Source organism: Oncorhynchus keta, chromosome 11 (assembly GCF_023373465.1).
Source record: "Oncorhynchus keta strain PuntledgeMale-10-30-2019 chromosome 11, Oket_V2, whole genome shotgun sequence".
Classification (NCBI taxonomy): Eukaryota; Metazoa; Chordata; class Actinopteri; order Salmoniformes; family Salmonidae; genus Oncorhynchus; species Oncorhynchus keta.
Genome location: NC_068431.1, coordinates 8,307,649 through 8,327,659, shown reverse-complemented (window position 1 = coordinate 8,327,659; position 20,011 = coordinate 8,307,649).

Genomic DNA, 20,011 nt, shown 5'->3' with positions numbered 1-20,011 from the left:
CTCTCTTTTAACTGGATCACCACATTCCTCTCTTCCTCCTTTTCCTTCCCTCCCTCTTTCACTTCCTCTACATCCTTCCCTCCCTCTTTCTCTTCCTCTACATCCTTCCCTCCCTCTTTCACTTCCTCCTTTTCCTTCCCTCCCTCTTTCTCTTCCTCCTTTTCCTTCCCTCCCTCTTTCTCTTTCTCTACATCCTTCCCTCCCTCTTTTTCATCCTCCTTTTCCTTTCCTCCCTCTTTCTCTTCCTCTACATCCTTCCCTCACTCTTTCTCCCCCCTTTTTCTTCCCTCCCTCTTTCTCTTCCTCCTTTTCCTTCCCTCCCTCTTTCTCTTCCTCCTTTTCCTTCCCTCACTCTTTCTCTTCCTTTCCTCACTCTTTCTCTTCCTCTACATCCTTTCCTCCCTCTTTCTCTTCCTCTACATCCTTCCCTCACTCTTTCTCTTCCTCCTTTTCCTTCCCTCACTCTTTCTCTTCCTCCTTTTCCTTCCCTCCCTCTTTCTCTTCCTTTCCTCCCTCTTTCTCTTCCTCTACATCCTTCCCTCACTCTTTCTCTTCCTCCTTTTCGTTTCCTCCCTCTTTCTCTTCCTCTACATCCTTCCCTCCCTCTTTCACTTCCTCCTTTTCCTTCCCTCCCTCTTTCTCTTCCTCCTTTTCCTTTCCTCCCTCTTTCTCTTCCTCCTTTTCCTTCCCTCACTCTTTCTCTTCCTTTCCTCCCTCTTTCTCTTCCTCTACATCCTTCCCTCACTCTTTCTCTTCCTCCTTTTCCTTCCCTCACTCTTTCTCTTCCTCCTTTTCCTTCCCTCCCTCTTTCTCTTCCTTTCCTCACTCTTTCTCTTCCTCTACATCCTTTCCTCCCTCTTTCTCTTCCTCTACATCCTTCCCTCACTCTTTCTCTTCCTCCTTTTCCTTCCCTCACTCTTTCTCTTCCTCCTTTTCCTTCCCTCCCTCTTTCTCTTCCTTTCCTCCCTCTTTCTCTTCCTCTACATCCTTCCCTCACTCTTTCTCTTCCTCCTTTTCGTTTCCTCCCTCTTTCTCTTCCTCTACATCCTTCCCTCCCTCTTTCACTTCCTCCTTTTCCTTCCCTCCCTCTTTCTCTTCCTCCTTTTCCTTTCCTCCCTCTTTCTCTTCCTCCTTTTCCTTCCCTCACTCTTTCTCTTCCTTTCCTCCCTCTTTCTCTTCCTCTACATCCTTCCCTCACTCTTTCTCTTCCTCCTTTTCCTTCCCTCACTCTTTCTCTTCCTCCTTTTCCTTCCCTCCCTCTTTCTCTTCCTTTCCTCCCTCTTTCTCTTCCTCTACATCCTTCCCTCACTCTTTCTCTTCCTCCTTTTCCTTCCCTCCCTCTTTCTCTTCCTCCTTTTCCTTCCCTCACTCTTTCTCTTCCTCCTTTTCCTTCCCTCACTCTTTCTCTTCCTCCTTTTCCTTCCCTCCCTCTTTCTCTTCCTTTCCTCCCTCTTTCTCTTACTTTCCTCCCTCTTTCTCTTCCTCTACATCCTTCCCTCCCTCCCTCTTTCTCTTCCTCTACATCCTTCCCTCCCTCCCTCTTTCTCTTCCTCTACATTCTTTCCTCCCTCTTTCTCTTCCTCTACATCCTTCCCTCCCTCTTTCTCTTCCTCCTTTTCCTTCCCTCCCTCTTTCTCTTCCTTCCCTCACTCTTTCTCTTCCTCCTTTTCCTTCCCTCACTCTTTCTCTTCCTCCTTTTCCTTCCCTCCCTCTTTCTCTTCCTTTCCTCCCTCTTTCTCTTACTTTCCTCCCTCTTTCTCTTCCTCTACATTCTTTCCTCCCTCTTTCTCTTCCTCTACATCCTTTCCTCCCTCTTTCTCTTCCTCTACATCCTTTCCTCCCTCTTTCTCTTCCTCTACATCCTTCCCTCACTCTTTCTCTTCCTCTACATCCTTTCCTCCCTCTTTCTCTTCCTCTACATCCTTCCCTCACTCTTTCTCTTCCTCCTTTTCCTTCCCTCACTCTTTCTCTTCCTCCTTTTTCTTCCCTCCCTCTTTCTCTTCCTCTACATTCTTTCCTCCCTCTTTCTCTTCCTCTACATCCTTTCCTCCCTCTTTCTCTTCCTCTACATCCTTCCTTTACCTGTTTCTCTCCACATGGACATCTGCTTGCTGTATATTGAGCTGATTTCTGCTGTTTGGCTCTGATTTTTGTCCTCTCCTCTCTCTTATATCGCTCTCTTCTCTCCCTTTCTCCCTTCTCTCTGTTGAAGAGGCAGGCAGGCATCTTTAGGCCTGAGTTGTGACTCATTCAGCCTTGGGCAGTGTAGTGTAGGCCTCTATCTCCTGAATGTGTGAATAGCTTTCTGCTGCTTAGCTGCTATTGGGGGAGCTGGGGTCAGCCCAGACACAAGCCAACCAAGGTGAAATGATTTCTCCACCCACTGAGTTCAAACCCACTCTGGCCAGACTATTGTGACAAGCCCATCCAGCCTCACAGCCAACCTTCAGCCCTCTTCCCATGTCTATTCCAGAATAACTCTGTTCCTTAATCACAGCTGTAGCTGTAGAGTGCTACTGGTACGGCTGTAGCTGTGGAGTGCTACTGGTACGGCTGTAGCTGTGGAGTGCTACTGGTACGGCTGTAGCTGTGGAGTGCTACTCGTACGGCTGTAGCTGTGGAGTGCTACTCGTACGGCTGTAGCTGTGGAGTGCTACTCGTACGGCTGTAGCTGTGGAGTGCTGCTGGTACGGCTGTAGCTGTGGAGTGCTACTCGTACGGCTGTAGCTGTGGAGTGCTACTCGTACGGCTGTAGCTGTGGAGTGCTACTCGTACGGCTGTAGCTGTGGAGTGCTACTCGTACGGCTGTAGCTGTGGAGTGCTACTCGTACGGCTGTAGCTGTGGAGTGCTACTCGTACGGCTGTAGCTGTAGAGTGCTACTCGTACGGCTGTAGCTGTAGAGTGCTACTCGTACGGCTGTAGCTGTAGAGTGCTACTCGTACGGCTGTAGCTGTGGAGTGCTACTGGTACGGCTGTAGCTGTGGAGTGCTACTGGTACGGCTGTAGCTGTGGAGTGCTACTGGTACGGCTGTAGCTGTGGAGTGCTACTCGTACGGCTGTAGCTGTGGAGTGCTACTCGTACGGCTGTAGCTGTGGAGTGCTACTGGTACGGCTGTAGCTGTGGAGTGCTACTCGTACGGCTGTAGCTGTAGAGTGCTACTCGTACGGCTGTAGCTGTAGAGTGCTACTGGTACGGCTGTAGCTGTAGAGTGCTACTGGTACGGCTGTAGCTGTGGAGTGCTACTGGTACGGCTGTAGCTGTGGAGTGCTACTGGTACGGCTGTAGCTGTAGAGTGCTACTGGTACGGCTGTAGCTGTAGAGTGCTACTGGTACGGCTGTAGCTGTGGAGTGCTACTGGTACGGCTGTAGCTGTGGAGTGCTACTCGTACGGCTGTAGCTGTAGAGTGCTACTCGTACGGCTGTAGCTGTAGAGTGCTACTCGTACGGCTGTAGCTGTAGAGTGCTACTCGTACGGCTGTAGCTGTAGAGTGCTACTCGTACGGCTGTAGCTGTAGAGTGCTACTCGTACGGCTGTAGCTGTAGAGTGCTACTCGTACGGCTGTAGCTGTAGAGTGCTACTCGTACGGCTGTAGCTGTAGAGTGCTACTCGTACGGCTGTAGCTGTAGAGTGCTACTCGTACGGCTGTAGCTGTAGAGTGCTACTGGTACGGCTGTAGCTGTAGAGTGCTACTGGTACGGCTGTAGCTGTAGAGTGCTACTGGTACGGCTGTAGCTGTAGAGTGCTACTGGTACGGCTGTAGCTGTAGAGTGCTACTGGTACGGCTGTAGCTGTAGAGTGCTACTGGTACGGCTGTAGCTGTAGAGTGCTACTGGTACGGCTGTAGCTGTAGAGTGCTACTGGTACGGCTGTAGCTGTAGAGTGCTACTGGTACGGCTGTAGCTGTAGAGTGCTACTGGTACGGCTGTAGCTGTAGAGTGCTACTGGTACGGCTGTAGCTGTAGAGTGCTACTGGTACGGCTGTAGCTGTAGAGTGCTACTGGTACGGCTGTAGCTGTAGAGTGCTACTGGTACGGCTGTAGCTGTAGAGTGCTACTGGTACGGCTGTAGCTGTAGAGTGCTACTGGTACGGCTGTAGCTGTAGAGTGCTACTGGTACGGCTGTAGCTGTAGAGTGCTACTGGTACGGCTGTAGCTGTAGAGTGCTACTGGTACGGCTGTAGCTGTAGAGTGCTACTGGTACGGCTGTAGCTGTAGAGTGCTACTGGTACGGCTGTAGCTGTAGAGTGCTACTCGTACGGCTGTAGCTGTAGAGTGCTACTCGTACGGCTGTAGAGTGCTACTCGTACGGCTGTAGAGTGCTACTCGTACGGCTGTAGAGTGCTACTCGTACGGCTGTAGAGTGCTACTCGTACGGCTGTAGAGTGCTACTGGTACGGCTGTAGAGTGCTACTCGTACGGCTGTAGAGTGCTACTCGTACGGCTGTAGAGTGCTACTGGTACGGCTGTAGAGTGCTACTGGTACGGCTGTAGAGTGCTACTGGTACGGCTGTAGCTGTAGAGTGCTACTGGTACGGCTGTAGCTGTAGAGTGCTACTGGTACGGCTGTAGCTGTAGAGTGCTACTCGTACGGCTGTAGCTGTAGAGTGCTACTCGTACGGCTGTAGCTGTAGAGTGCTACTGGGCTGTAGCTGTAGAGTGCTACTCGTACGGCTGTGCTGTAGAGTGCTACTCGGGCTGTAGCTGTAGAGTGCTACTCGTACGGCTGTAGCTGTAGAGTGCTACTCGGGCTGTAGCTGGAGTGCTACTCGTACGGCTGTAGAGTGCTACTCGTACGGCTGTAGCTGTGGAGTGCTACTGGTACGGCTGTAGCTGTAGAGTGCTACTGGTACGGCTGTAGCTGTAGAGTGCAACTGGTACGGCTGTAGCTGTAGAGTGCTACTCGTACGGCTGTAGCTGTAGAGTGCTACTCGTACGGCTGTAGCTGTAGAGTGCTACTCGTACGGCTGTAGCTGTAGAGTGCTACTCGTACGGCTGTAGCTGTAGAGTGCTACTGGGCTGTAGCTGTAGAGTGCTACTCGTACGGCTGTAGCTGTAGAGTGCTACTCGTACGGCTGTAGCTGTAGAGTGCTACTGTACGGCTGTAGCTGTAGAGTGCTACTCGTACGGCTGTAGCTGTAGAGTGCTACTCGTACGGCTGTAGCTGTAGAGTGCTACTCGTACGGCTGTAGCTGTAGAGTGCTACTCGTACGGCTGTAGCTGTAGAGTGCTACTCGTACGGCTGTAGCTGTAGAGTGCTACTCGTACGGCTGTAGCTGTAGAGTGCTACTCGTACGGCTGTAGCTGTGGAGTGCTACTCGTACGGCTGTAGCTGTGGAGTGCTACTCGTACGGCTGTAGCTGCACAAAATATACTTCTGCTTTGGAAAGGATGCTTAGAGGAGGGTGAGGAGGAGAATTAACAACAAGGTAGCTGAATTGGCTCGCCTTCATAGAGGTATATCAGAGACCTTTGTCTCCCACACATAAGAACATGCACACGTGTCAATCATATCAAGACTCTTAACACTCCCAACATGTTGTACTTCCACTTGGACCTAGTAAGGTCTAATAATTAATGTATTTTTTTTCCCATAGACCCCCCCCCCCAACCCCCCAAACACTTGTTTACCAATCTAGCCCTTTTTAGTTTTGACATTAATGAATAAGAATAACACCTAGTTATTCATTATCCTTAAAGAATGTCCAGTAAGACAAGTTGACTCCAGCTCATCTGCCTGATCTTTGTGCTGCTACTGCCAATGCTTTTTGCCTTTACAGGTTACCTATTTGTGTATTGTTTTTAAAACTAGTAATAATGGCGTATTTGACTGAATGAATCTAGGAGGTTTTAGATTGTGTTTTTAGTTCTTGGTTTTTTTGGTGGTGGGGGGCGTGCTGTGTGGGCTGAGGCCAGTGGGATAGCTGTTGGGAAGAAGACGCTAATCAGTGTCTCGTCCATACTGAGCCTCCTGACACCTTTTTCCAGGTCATCCTTGGTTAGAGCACCAACCAGTACTGGACTGGTCTTGGGTCAGTCCTATCACTCCAGATCAGACGGGTTCTGACCACGTAAGTTTCCATTTCATCAAAGAACAGCGTAGCCTACAGTTGTAACAGTTGCAAAGAAAGACCGGCTCTTAAAGGTTAGACAACCAGTTAACGAGAGCCAGTTAACGAGAGCCAGTTAACGAGAGCCAGTTAACGAGAGCCAGTTAACGAGAGCCAGTTAACGAGAGCCAGTTAACGAGCCAGTTAACGAGCCAGTTAACGAGAGCCAGTTAACGAGCCAGTTAACGACAGCCAGTTAACGACAGCCAGTTAACGACAGCCAGTTAACGAGCCAGTTAACGAGCCAGTTAACGAGAGCCAGTTAACGAGCCAGTTAACGAGCCAGTTAACGAGAGCCAGTTAACGAGAGCCAGTTAACGAGAGCCAGTTAACGAGAGCCAGTTAACGAGAGCCAGTTAACGAGAGCCAGTTAACGACAGCCAGTTAACCCATCACACACACAACACAGTGTTGAGCTTAGTGTAGGGGGCCAAGATCTAGAACACTGTAGCCACGCTTGGTTTCATCAAGGAAATGTTTACCAAGGTGATGCAGAAGCTCTCTCTAGTGTATCTATTGGCTTAACAGTGGCAGAAGGCTTCAGGAGCGCTGGTGTGCTTCCTAGCTGGTCCTCAGCCCCAGATCCTGATGGTACTCAGGCTGTCCAGCAGTGATGTGGGTTTGTACAGTACCTTGTTGTTTACTACTGAATCCTTGAACTTTGTACAGCAAAACGAGAAAGAACGATCGCATGGATACTTTGTTACTGTAATTAATAACCTATACTGTATATTATGACCTTTTCTGATAACTTACATGACATCAATGAAACCTACTTACTTACCAACTGCAAGAAACTATTTCAGTTTTACTTTAAGCACATCTAAGGATCTCCATTCTCTTGTCGACTAGAAAAAGGTTTTATTTATCATTGCTGTTGTTTTTTTTACGGTTGCTAGGAGAGAAGAAAATGACTAAAATAAACAAATAATCATCATAATGACCATGAGAATAATAATTTTGATGATTAAATCATTAATTTTCAGTGATAGTAATCTGGTTTAAGAATGTTTGATGAGCACTTCTAAATGAATTATGTCTTTACACAGAGTGATGAGCAGGGATGAATCTTGGGTAAATGAAGCGTTATGTGCGTTGAAAGGCTTGGTGTGACTACAGGCTCCAGAGACCCCCCCGTTAGTCATTTGGGTCACAGTTAGGAAGGTGGTCCTCTTCTAACCATGGTACGCTTCGATAGCCTGGTCCTAGATCTGTTTGTGCTGTCTTGCCAAGTTTCCAATTGACAACGACCATAACAGTTGACTTGACCGTAGAAACAGATCTGGGACCGCCAGGCTAACGGTTGGCATCTTGTGCTCTGATAAAATAGCCACCCCATGTGCGCATTATCAATCAGGGAGTCACCAATCTAGAGTTGGCTCTGCTCCCATTGGACCATTCTCCCTGTCAACCAATAGGAAACATTTACAAGCCTCTGGAGCCTGAAGCTCACCACTCAGAAATAAAGGATTATCTTTATTGCCTTGTTAATATTAAATGTGGACACAATTTTATATGTGACAAATACATGGAAATAAAGATTATTTATCTTATTTATTCAGAGGTTTGTTTCCTTTTGCAATAATATGCGGCGGGTTGGGTTTGGTTGTTTAGAGAACATTTCATGGGGAGACGAACAAGATCTGTACTCTGTTCAGTATAAGTTTGGTTCTTCGATATTACGTGTGTACGGCAAAGTGATAGTGCCTGAATTAAATCTTACCAGTAGAGGGAGGGATTGGAATCATTTTGCCAGCGGTGAAGATGTCTGTGACTCGCATCACTTCACGAGAGGAGCCAAATGTTTGTGACGCGTCACTAGAAGAGCCAATGGACCCATATAGGGGCGGCAGGGTAGCCTAGTGGTTAGAGTGTAGGGGCGGCAGGGTAGCCTAGTGGTTAGAGTGTAGGGGCGGCAGGGTAGCCTAGTGGTTAGAGTGTAGGGGTGGTAGGTAGCCTAGTGGTTAGAGGGTAGAAGCGGTAGGTAGCCTAGTGGTTAGAGTGTAGGGGTGGTAGGTAGCCTAGTGGTTAGAGGGTAGAAGCGGTAGGTAGCCTAGTGGTTAGAGTGTAGAGGCGGTAGGTTACCTAGTGGTTAGAGTGTAGAGGCGGCAGGGTAGCCTAGTGGTTAGAGTGTAGGGGCGGCAGGGTAGCCTAGTGGTTAGAGTGTAGGGGCGGCAGGGTAGCCTAGTGGTTAGAGTGTAGGGGCGGCAGGGTAGCCTAGTGGTTAGAGGGTAGAAGCGGTAGGTAGCCTAGTGGTTAGAGTGTAGGGGTGGTAGGTAGCCTAGTGGTTAGAGGGTAGAAGCGGTAGGTAGCCTAGTGGTTAGAGTGTAGAGGCGGTAGGTTACCTAGTGGTTAGAGTGTAGAGGCGGTAGGTTACCTAGTGGTTAGAGTGTAGAGGCGGTAGGTTACCTAGTGGTTAGAGTGTAGAGGCGGTAGGTTACCTAGTGGTTAGAGTGTAGAGGCGGCAGGGTAGCCTAGTGGTTAGAGTGTAGAAGCGGTAGGTAGCCTAGTGGTTAGAGTGTAGAGGCGGTAGGTTACCTAGTGGTTAGAGTGTAGAGGCGGTAGGTTACCTAGTGGTTAGAGTGTAGAGGCGGTAGGTTACCTAGTGGTTAGAGTGTAGAGGCGGTAGGTTACCTAGTGGTTAGAGTGTAGAGGCGGTAGGTAGCCTAGTGGTTAGAGTGTAGAAGCGGTAGGTAGCCTAGTGGTTAGAGTGTAGAGGCGGTAGGTTACCTATATATATAGTGGTTAGAGTGTAGGGGCGGTAGGTAGCCTAGTGGTTAGAGTGTAGAGGCGGTAGGTTACCTAGTGGTTAGAGTGTAGGGGCGGTAGGTAGCCTAGTGGTTAGAGTGTAGAAGCGGTAGGTAGCCTAGTGGTTAGAGTGTAGAGGAGGTAGGTAGCCTAATGGTTAGAGTGTAGGGGCGGTAGGTAGCCTAGTGGTTAGAGTGTAGGGGCGGTAGGTAGCCTAGTGGTTAGAGTGTAGAGGCGGCAGGGTAGCCTAGTGGTTAGAGTGTAGAGGAGGTAGGTAGTCTAGTGGTTAGAGTGTAGGGGCGGTAGGTTACCTAGTGGTTAGAGCGTTGGACTAGTAACCGAAAGGTTGCAAATTCAAATCCACAAGGTAAAAATCTGTCATTCTGCAACTCAACAGGCAGTTAACCCACTGTTCCTAGACCAGTTAACCCACTGTTCCTAGACCAGTTAACCCACTGTTCCTAGACCAGTTAACCCACTGTTCCTAGACCAGTTAACCCACTGTTCCTAGACCAGTTAACCCACTGTTCCTAGACCAGTTAATCCACTGTTCCTAGACCAGTTAACCCACTGTTCCTAGACCAGTTAACCCACTGTTCCTAGACCAGTTAATCCACTGTTCCTAGACCAGTTAACCCACTGTTCCTAGACCAGTTAACCCACTGTTCCTAGACCAGTTAACCCACTGTTCCTAGACCAGTTAACCCACTGTTCCTAGACCAGTTAACCCACTGTTCCTAGACCAGTTAACCCACTGTTCCTAGACCAGTTAACCCACTGTTCCTAGACCAGTTAACCCACTGTTCCTAGACCAGTTAACCCACTGTTCCTAGACCAGTTAATCCACTGTTCCTAGACCAGTTAACCCACTGTTCCTAGACCAGTTAATCCACTGTTCCTAGACCAGTTAACCCACTGTTCCTAGACCAGTTAACCCACTGTTCCTAGACCAGTTAACCCACTGTTCCTAGACCAGTTAACCCACTGTTCCTAGACCAGTTAACCCACTGTTCCTAGACCAGTTAACCCACTGTTCCTAGACCAGTTAACCCACTGTTCCTAGACCAGTTAACCCACTGTTCCTAGACCAGTTAACCCACTGTTCCTAGACCAGTTAACCCACTGTTCCTAGACCAGTTAACCCACTGTTCCTAGACCAGTTAACCCACTGTTCCTAGACCAGTTAACCCACTGTTCCTAGACCAGTTAATCCACTGTTCCTAGACCAGTTAACCCACTGTTCCTAGACCAGTTAATCCACTGTTCCTAGACCAGTTAATCCACTGTTCCTAGACCAGTTAACCCACTGTTCCTAGACCAGTTAACCCACTGTTCCTAAACCAGTTAACCCACTTCCTAGACCAGTTAACCCACTTCCTAGACCAGTTAACCCACTGTTCCTAGACCAGTTAATCCACTGTTCCTAGACCAGTTAATCCACTGTTCCTAGACCAGTTAACCCACTGTTCCTAAACCAGTTAATCCACTGTTCCTAGACCAGTTAATCCACTGTTCCTAGACCAGTTAATCCACTGTTCCTAGGCCGTCATTGAAAATAATAATTTGTTCTTAAATGACTTGCCTGGTTAAATAAAGGTAAACTATAAAATATACTAGGTAAGGTCATATCTGGTGTTTTATAATGAGGAGAACAGAGAGTGTTGCATGGAAGATAAAGATGACTACCTGAGCCATCTCCCGAGGACCTGATTAGAAGGTAACCACACACACACACACACACACACTTAGCATGAAGTGTGGTATTAAGCCTGAGTATTACTCAGAGACTCGTGCACCTGTAAATCCTACTGTGAATGATCTATGATTTCTGACTGAGCGATGATAAATGACATCTCAGAGGTCAGATCATTAATCAGAGATCATACATTTGACACACAACCAGAGTCAGTTGCACTTAATGTGCTCAGGCTGGTCTACAATTACTTTGTTGTGGTCCAGAATTAAGTTTAACATTTTGAAAACCACTAAATAGCTTAACATTCTATTCCCCCTCCGAGTAGTGAGTAGGGGCCCACATCTTTAGGCAAAAAAAAATGTTTAATTCTCATCACCCCCCCATCATAACGTTTCATATTCTAGGCTGCCTCAAGTCACAGAAGAGGATAATGGGATATTACTGAAAGGCTCAACTGAGTCTTGTGTGATTATTCTGGAGAAACATTCAAATGTCTCTCTTCGGGTTTTGATAAGGTAATTCCCACTACACAGTCAATCAGCCACTTGTACTTATTTCATTTAGATTTGTAATTAACACTTCATATTCTGCTTTCACAAAGACGAGTTCTGGCTACACAGTCAATGATAAATCTCTCAATAATAAAACGGCATTTTGTTTAGGGCGTCATTATTTTTATAGACGTTCTTGTTAAAGAACAAACATCTTTAATAAGTCAAAATTTACCATGGAATTCATTACTATTATTATTATTATTATTCATTACTATTATTATTATTATTCATTACTATTATTATTATTATTCATTACTATTATTATTATTATTCATTACTATTATTATTATTCATTACTATTATTATTATTATTCATTACTAGTATTATTATTATTCATTACTATTATTATTATTATTCATTACTATTATTATTATTATTCATTACTATTATTATTATTATTCATTACTATTATTATTATTATTCATTACTATGCATAACTACGTTCAGCTAAAAAGAATAAAGGGTAAAATCATCTGTCCTTGGTTGCAACCAATCACAACCGAGTTCCAAACTGCCTCTGGAAGCAACGTCAGCACCATAACTGTTCGATAGGAGCTTCATGAAATGGGTTTCCATGGCCGAGGAGTCGAACACAAGCCTTAAGATCACCATGCGCAATGCCAAGTGTCAGCTGGAGTGGGGTAACGCTCACCCCCCATTGGACTCTGGGAAATGCGTTCTTTGGAGTGATGAATCCGACGGACGAATCTGGAAACGCCACCTGCCCATATGCATAGTGCTGTAAAGTTAATGCTTTTTTTCCGGGTCCCCGAACTAATGTAATTGGTTCAGAGTTTGTTTAGAAATTTTATCCTGCGAGTGGTGATCGCGTTTGGTGTGGGGGAATAAAATACATTTATGCACGATAGTACACGATGGCGCACGATGGCGCACGATAGTACACGATGGCGCACGATAGTACACGATGGCGCACGCGCGCAGCCGGTTTGGGTTCGTGTAAGGCTTTTGTGGCTGAATGGAAGCAAGTCCCTGCAGCAATGTTCCAACACCTGATGGAAAGCCTTCCCAGATGAGTGGAGGCTGTTAGCGCAGCAAAGGGGCAACCAACTCCATATTAATGTCCATGATTTTGGACTGAGATGTTGGACAAGCAGGTTTTCACATAGTTTTGATCATGTAGTGTATAACTTTACACACATTTGGAATTTTGTCAAACATTGTTAAAAAGGCCCAGCCATCTCCACATAACTTGATCCTAGTTTCTGCTCCAATCACCTGTACATCAGCCTTCACACTACTGCCCATTTTAACCAATCAATCAGTACTTTTGAATGCACCGCTGGACAGGGATCGAATAATAACAGACAGTGACATCTTTGCCGGGAAAGAGGCACGGGGGGAAAATTTGACATTGGAATGCTTGTTTCATCCAGAGACCACGACTTGTTTGTGTAGCTTTACGGATTTCCAAACATTTTGTACTTTGAAGTGGGGGGGGGGTTATTGTGTGTGATGACTGAGGGTTGGTTAGCACCTGTATCCTATTGTACTCGGTATAGCTTGAGAGAAGCCGACCACTCTGACTGTGCCAGCTAACTGTGACAAACTCCAATTATCAAGCAAAACACCCAATACTGATCTCCCTCCATACACTTCTCTTTCTGACCACGCCAAATATTTATCTTCAACCAGACTGCATAAAATGGTCGCCCTAAACACACATCAAACCTGCATTACAGCACGGTGAACAGAATAGAGATGGACCTTTTCTTCAGTGGGCAGAAGCTCTCTACATAGAGGAGAGGAACAGAGAGGCCTGACTCAGTGGAAAATCTGTCTCCCTCCAGCAGGTGGAGTTTTTCCCGTTGTTTCGCCCACCAAGCAATGAGTTTTTGTATGGAGGTCAATGAGTCTCGAATTTTGTCAGGAAAAAAAATGAATGTCTTATTTGCTATCTGATGTTAATTTGATTGAATAGAAGTTTCGTAATGCTTAAGTTTTTAGGAGTGTATTGATATAAGTAGGACACGTGCCATCCCAGCAACTTTGAGAAAAAACACTTGTCTTGAGATGGCTATGCATATTCATAGCATGAGGCTAGTAGCATAGCATCTCCATTGAATACAGGTGGTTGATGTCAACAACCGTCTTCTAATATTAAAATAATGAGATGTATCTACCAATCAAAAGAAAGGATTGGCGGGAGCTAGACAAACCGCAGTGCCGCTTTGTGGATGACTCCCATTTTTAGGGCGCAGAGATGTGTATCTTGTCAGTATATCCATAATCTTTGGTTTCTATCAACAAGCCTTGTGGAGATAGATGACTCGCCTTTATAGCGTCTGTGAAGCATGGCTAGCACCATTGAGGCAATCTCCATTTTGAAGTAGTCCATTTTCTTCATCACGATAGGCTGAGTCCTCCTGATGACCTGGTTGGGCATGACTCCAACAGGGTGATCAGGAGGGATCAGCCACTGAAGTTGTAAGTCCCACCCGGTTGACTACATTAAAATGGTTGTAGCCCTCAATGGTGCTGCCCATGCTCAATGGCCTTTTGGCCACTAGAGGCTTCTATTATTCTGTATGGTGTGTTTATACATTTCCCCCCTGGTCACCACTAATAGCTTTCCCCTGAGAAACACGAATGCAAAACATAGTTTTTACGCTGTCAATTCTGTCAAGTTAAATTAGCAAGTTCAGGTGATTTTTATTTTTGTTGCCCCAAATTACAAAAAGTATAACAGAAAATAAAACAATCTAAAGTTGCCCCCCCCCCCACCCCCTCGCAAGTACTCCTCGATTAGAATTTGCCATCATTTTCATTAGCCCTGAGTGAATGTATGGTGTCTTTAGAAAAGGATCATTGCGCTATATTGAAGAAAGGGGACTCATTAGAGCCACTTCTGCCTCCACTAGAGAGACGACAGTGAGGACGGTGAGGACGGTGAGGACGGTGAGGACGGTGAGGACAGTGAGGACAGTACATGAAGTACTTCCCTGAAGCGTTATTCTTTTCATTCACATGCACTTCAACTGAAAGTGCATCTTTCCATTAGTTTTTAAAAAGTAATTAATTGTAAAACTTTTCTGTTTTACACTATCCTCCATTAGCCTTGGATGTGATGTGGCCAAAGCCACATTCCTGCTTTGTGTGTGTGCAGCTATTATCTTACCGTAAATACCATAGTATATACACACAAACAAAATAAGGAAAGCTTTTCAAACTATACAGGAGCTTCTCATCTAAACCATATTGCACATAATATTGCACACTTGATTATTGCAACAATTCACTAATGTTGGGACATTTAAAAAAAAAGCCTATAATTTTCCATTTGGCTAACAACAATAATGCTGTCCAGTGGTATTAGGGTAATTAAGGTCGTTCTTGCAGGGGGCATGTGGTGTCAGAGAGCCATTGTCTTTAAACTAGGGGTGTCAAACTCATTCCATGGACGACCTAGCGTCTGCTGGTTTTAGTTTTTTCCTTTCAATTAAGACCTAGAGAACCAAGTGAGGGGTGTTCTTTACTAATCTGTGGAGAATGGTGTCGGAAGGGAAGGCTGCCGTTTTACGGGCTCCTAACCAATTGTGCTATTTTGTGTGTTTTTTCACATTGTTTTGTATTTTGTACTTAATGTTGATGCTATCGTCTCTTATGACCGAAAAGAGCTTCTGGATATCAGAACAGCGATTACTCACCTCAAACTGGACAAAGATTTTTAATCTAATGACTCTGACACAAAGGATATAACGCTGCTCCCGGACTAGGCCCAAATCCCCGTCATTCGCATGAAGAAAAGAAGGAAATTCAGGCGGGCAGATCAGGGTGCATTGTGAGAATTCGTTGGCGAGTGGGTAACCCGCCTCTACCATCCATTCTGTTGGCCAACGTGCAATCACTGGAGAGTAAACTGGATGAGCTCCGTTGAAGACTCCTACTAAAAACTGTAATATCTTATGTTTCACCGAGTCGTGGCTGACCGATGACACAGATAATATAGAGGACAGGACATCTACGCCTGGTAAGACGAGGGGTGGGGGTGTGTGTCTCTGTCAATAACGGCTGGTGCGGTCGTTTCAAGGTCGTTTCAAGGTATTGCTCACCTGAGGTAGAATACCTCATGATAAGCTGTAGATCACACTATCTACCAAGATAATTCTCATGTGTATTATTCGTAGCTGTCTATTTACCACCACAAACTTGCACTAAGACTGCGCTCAATGAGCTGTATAAGGCCATAAGAAAACAAGAAAATGCTCATCCAGAAGCTGTGCTCCTAGTGGCCGGGTATGTTAATGCAGGCAAAGTTAAATCTATTTCACCTCATTCCTACCAGCGTGTCGCATGTTAAACTAGAGGGCAAAAAACTCTAGACCACCTTTACTCCACACACAGCGACACGTACAAAGCTCTCCCTCGCCCTCCATTTGGCAAATCTGACCACAATTCTATCCTCCTGATTCCTGTTTACAAGCAAAAACTAAAGCAGGAAGTACCAGTGACTCGCTCAATACGGAAGTGGTCAGATGACGCGGATGCTACGCTACAGGACTGATTTGCTACCACAGACTGGAATATGTTCCGGGATTCATCCAATGGCATTGAGGAGTATACCACCTCAGTCACCGGCTTCATCAATAAGTGCATCGACGATGTCATCCCCACAGAGACCGTACGTACATATCCCAACCAGAAGCCATGGATTACAGGCAACATTTGCACTGAGCTAAAGGCTAGAGGTGCCGCTTTCAAGGAGCGGGACACTAATCCGTAAACTTATAAGAAATCCCACTATGCCCTTAGATGAACCATTAAACAAGAAAACCAGCAATACAGGACTAAGATTGAATCCTACTACACCGGCTTTGCATTCGGCGCATGTGATATTGATTTAATTTAATTAAACAATCAAGGACAAGGGAGGACAAGGGAGGACAAGGGAGGAGCCAAAACACGCAGATGCTCTTCCCTCTGTGGATTGATTTTGACACGTACTTTACACTAGACCAATCAGAGGGGAGTACAGTATGTGATAGAAGTGTCCTACGAGGTTTACACAACAACAAACGTGTGCTGGAACTAGTTTAGTGTAAAGAGAGGCTCTTATTCTTGGTATAGACAAGGACAGGGATGGCTGTGTGTTTCATCTCTCATCACAGTTTGTGTACTTTCACTTGATGGCTCTTTTCAGTTACTTCATCTGAACGTGCATCTGGCCTGATATTATTTAGAAGAAGCTGAAGCTGTCTGTGTGTTTCATGGTGGCTGGCTGGCTTTGTTAATGTGGTGTAAATCCTCTCTCGTCTCCGTTTGTTTACTCTACTCTCTTCATCCCATTATTTGCATTTGATATGTTTGAGACTCCCTCCCCATGGCAACGTGTCTTCCCCCTCCCCATGGCAATGTGTCTTCCCCCTCCCCATGGCAACGTGTCTTCCCCCTCCCCATGGCAACGTGTCTTCCCCCTCCCCATGGCAACGTGTCTTCCCCCTCCCCATGGCAACGTGTCTTCCCCCTCCCCATGGCAACGTGTCTTCCCCCTCCCCATGGCAACGTGTCTTCCCTCTCCCCATGGCAACGTGTCTTCCCCCTCCCCATGGCAACGTGTCTTCCCCCTCCCCATGGCAATGTGTCTTCCCCCTCCCCCTGGTAATGTGTCTTCCCCCTCCCCATGGCGGCATGTCTTCCCCCTCCCCATGGCAACGTGTCTTCCCCTCCACATGGCAACGTGTCTTCCCCCTCCCCATGGCAACGTGTCTTCCCCCTCCCCATTGCAACATGTCTTCCCCCTCCCCATGGCAACGTGTTGTCCCCCTCCCCATGGCAACGTGTCTTCCCCCTCCCCATGGCAACGTGTCTTCCCCCTCCCCATGGCAACGTGTCTTCCCCCTCCCCATGGCAACGTGTTGTCCCCCTCCCCATGGCAACGTGTCTTCCCCCTCCCCATGGCAACGTGTCTTCCCCCTCCCCATTGCAACGTGTCTTCCCCCTCCCCATGGCAATGTGTCTTCCCCCTCCCCCTGGCAATGTGTCTTCCCCCTCCCCATGGCAACGTGTCTTCCCCCTCCCCATGGCAACGTGTCTTCCCCCTCCCCATGGCAATGTGTCTTCCCCCTCCCCTTGGCAATGTGTCTTCCCCCTCCCCATGGCAATGTGTCTTCCCCCTCCCCATGGCAACGTGTCTTCCCCCTCCCCATGGCAATGTGTCTTCCCCCTCCCCATGGCAACGTGTCTGCCTCCTCCCCATGGCAACATGTCTTCCCCCTCCCCATGGCAATGTGTCTTCCCCCTCCCCATGGCAATGTGTCTTCCCCCTCCCCATGGCAATGTGTCTTCCCCCTCCCCCTGGTAATGTGTCTTCCCCCTCCCCATGGCAGCATGTCTTCCCCCTCCCCATGGCAACGTGTCTTCCCCTCTCCATTGCAACATGTCTTCCCCCTCCACATGGCAACGTGTCTTCCCCCTCCCCATGGCAACGTGTCGTCCCCCTCCCCATGGCAACGTGTCTTCCCCCTCCCCATTGCAACGTGTCTTCCCCCTCCCCATGGCAACGTGTCATCCCCCTCCCCATGGCAACGTGTTGTCCCCCTCCTCATGGCAACGTGTCTTCCCCCTCAGTGCTCGGTCTAATAAACACTTCCAAGTTCAAGGACTGGTGGATATTTATACCATACCTGCTGCAGCTGCCAAGAACTTAAATGCTGCTCATAGAAAGTGACTGATATGATGCTGTGTATTTCGGCTTATGGCTCCAATTGTGTTTTTTCATGTAAACTTCATGTGAAACTTCTTTCAGATTTGGTCGGAAATGACTTTTTTTGACGCGTGTTTGTATGTGTTCGTGCATATGCTCTGTCATGCCGTGTCAAACACACATCACACACCACCATCCCAGGGTATTACTAATCCGATCCCAATGCACAGCCGGCGTCACTGTTCCTGGGGAGGGAGGAAGTGGGGCCCTTATTCATCAGGACCCGTGTGAGGTAGTTAGTTCCACCCAGGACTCCAGTGGGCTCCAGGCTCCCCCAGTACTTTGATCAATGGAAAATCGTTGTGTTTATCAAGTGGGTTTTTTTTTCTATCGTACTCTGAGGAAAACAGGCAACAACATTTTCAGATGGAAAGATCTCATAAAACAGTTAATGAATTACACTCATTAAAAAGCCTCCTGTCTGTGGGTAAATATGATCGTCTAAACCTCTCTGTGGAACATCTGGGCAGGATGAACCTGCTACTGAAGCTACTCCTGTGTTTCATCAGAGCCCTGTGGAGTGGGCATGTTTCATCAGAGCCCTGTGGAGTGGGTGTGTGTCATCAGAGCCCTGTGGAGTAGGTGTGTGTCATCAGAGCCCTGTGGAGTGGGCATGTTTCATCAGAGCACTGTGGAGTGGGTGTGTGTCATCATAGCCCTGTGGAGTGGGTGTGTGTCATCATAGCCCTGTGGAGTAGGTGTGTCATCAGAGCCCTGTGGAGTGGGTGTTTCTTATCAGAGCCCTGTGGAGTGGGTGTGTGTCATCAGAGCCCTGTGGAGTGGGTGTGTGTCATCAGAGCCCTGTGGAGTGGGTGTGTGTCATCAGAGCCCTGTGGAGTGGGTGTGTGTCATCAGAGCCCTGTGGAGTGGGTGTTTCTCATCAGAGCCCTGTGGAGTGGGTGTGTGTCATCAGAGCCCTGTGGAGTGGGTGTTTCTCATCAGAGCCCTGTGGAGTGGGTGTTTCTCATCAGAGCCCTGTGGAGTGGGTGTGTGTCATCAGAGCCCTGTGGAGTGGATGTGTGTCATCAGAGCCCTGTGGAGTGGGTGTGTGTCATCAGAGCCCTGTGGAGTGGGTGTGTGTCATCAGAGCCCTGTGGAGTGGGTGTGTGTCATCAGAGCCCTGTGGAGTGGGTGTGTGTCATCAGAGCCCTGTGGAGTGGGTGTGTGTCATCAGAGCCCTGTGGAGTGGGTGTGTGTCATCAGAGCCCTGTGGAGTGGGTGTGTGTCATCAGAGCCCTGTGGAGTGGGTGTGAGCCCTGTGTGGGTGTGTGTCATCAGAGCCCTGTGGAGTGGGTGTGTGTCATCAGAGCCCTGTGGAGTGGGTGTGTGTCATCAGAGCCCTGTGGAGTGGGTGTTTCTTATCAGAGCCCTGTGGAGTGGGTGTGTGTCATCAGAGCCCTGTGGAGTGGGTGTTTCTCATCAGAGCCCTGTGGAGTGGGTGTGTGTCATCAGAGCCCTGTGGAGTGGGTGTTTCTCATCAGAGCCCTGTGGAGTGGGTGTGTGTCATCAGAACCCTGTGGAGTGGGTGTGTGTCATCAGAGCCCTGTGGAGTGGGTGTGTGTCATCAGAGCCCTGTGGAGTGGGTGTGTCTCATCAGAGCCCTGTGGAGTGGGTGTGTGTCATCAGAGCCCTGTGGAGTGGGTGTTTCTCATCAGAGCCCTGTGGAGTGGGTGTGTGTCATCAGAGCCCTGTGGAGTGGGTGTTTCTCATCAGAGCCCTGTGGAGTGGGTGTGTGTCATCAGAGCCCTGTGGAGTGGGTGTTTCTCATCAGAGCCCTGTGGAGTGGGTGTGTGTCATCAGAACCCTGTGGAGTGGGTGTCTCTCATCAGAGCCCTGTGGAGTGGGTGTGTGTCATCAGAGCCCTGTGGAGTGGGTGTGTGTCATCAGAGCCCTGTGGAGTGGGTGTGTGTCATCAGAGCCCTGTGGAGTGGGTGTTTCTCATCAGAGCCCTGTGGAGTGGGTGTGTGTCATTGTCTATGATCACGTGTGTTTTTACTTTTAGTCTTTTCATGAACATGTCCGAAATTGATTTCAGACTGCAGCACTGGCTTTGTCAGATTGTTTGTCTTCCTAGGCTAAATTCCCTTTCCAGCACACAATGGCATAGGTCACTACACTCACCACGATACTGCTATAGAACAAACTAAGCGTTTTGCCACATGCCTACTTCCATACACACACC